This window comes from Elaeis guineensis, chromosome 14 (assembly GCF_000442705.2).
Source record: "Elaeis guineensis isolate ETL-2024a chromosome 14, EG11, whole genome shotgun sequence".
Lineage (NCBI taxonomy): Eukaryota > Viridiplantae > Streptophyta > Magnoliopsida > Arecales > Arecaceae > Elaeis > Elaeis guineensis.
Genome location: NC_026006.2, coordinates 37,815,327 through 37,816,038, shown reverse-complemented (window position 1 = coordinate 37,816,038; position 712 = coordinate 37,815,327). Strand labels below are relative to the sequence as shown.

At 38.3% G+C, this 712-nt stretch overlaps 1 non-coding gene across 1 annotated transcript; it reads right to left on the bottom strand.

Annotated features, from left to right (window-relative positions):
* Positions 1–213: 213 nt before the first annotated feature.
* LOC140853891 (small nucleolar RNA R71) lies at positions 214–320 on the bottom strand. Its single transcript, XR_012137033.1, has one exon. It is a non-coding gene; the product is annotated as a small nucleolar RNA R71 (small nucleolar RNA).
* Between the last annotated feature and the right edge of the window lie 392 nt (positions 321–712).

Below are 712 nucleotides of genomic sequence, written 5' to 3'. Positions count from 1 at the left end.
GATCCTTACAAGCATCTAGATGAGTTCTTAGAAATCTGTTCCATGGTGAAAATTCAAAATTTTACTGATGATGCACTTAGACTAACCCTATTCCCCTTCTCGCTTAAGGACAAAGCCAAGTACTGGCTTGGCACAATAGGGAGATCAATCTGAATATGGGCTGAAATGCAGCATGAGTTTCTTAAGAAATTTTATCCCATAGGTCGAACCAACACCATGAGGCGAGCCATCACTGGATTTGCTCAACTTTCAGGGGAACAAATTCATGAATCATGGGAGAGACTTAAGGAACTTCTTAGAAAATGCCCACACCATAGTCTATCTAAGTGGCAAATAGTTCAAGCTTTTTATGAGGATTTAGGTGACCAATACAGACAGATGGTAGATGCATCTTGTGGAGGTGCATTCATGAGTAAGAGTGAGGATGAAACCTATACTTTGCTTGAAACTTTGAGTGAAAATTCGATCAATCATGCTTCATTATCTTCCTATGAAAGATCAATTCCTCACCAAAAGTGGATAGAAATTTTTGAGATCAAGCAAACAGACTCTAGTCCTAAGGCCGATTTGAACCTAATAGCCCAAAAATTAGATAAAGTTGACTTTCTTACTCAGAAAATAGATCATTTCCTAACCCTAGGTCAACAATCTCCTGCACAATACACACAATCTTCTAATTATCAAGAGATTTGTTCTATCTATGCTAGCCCAG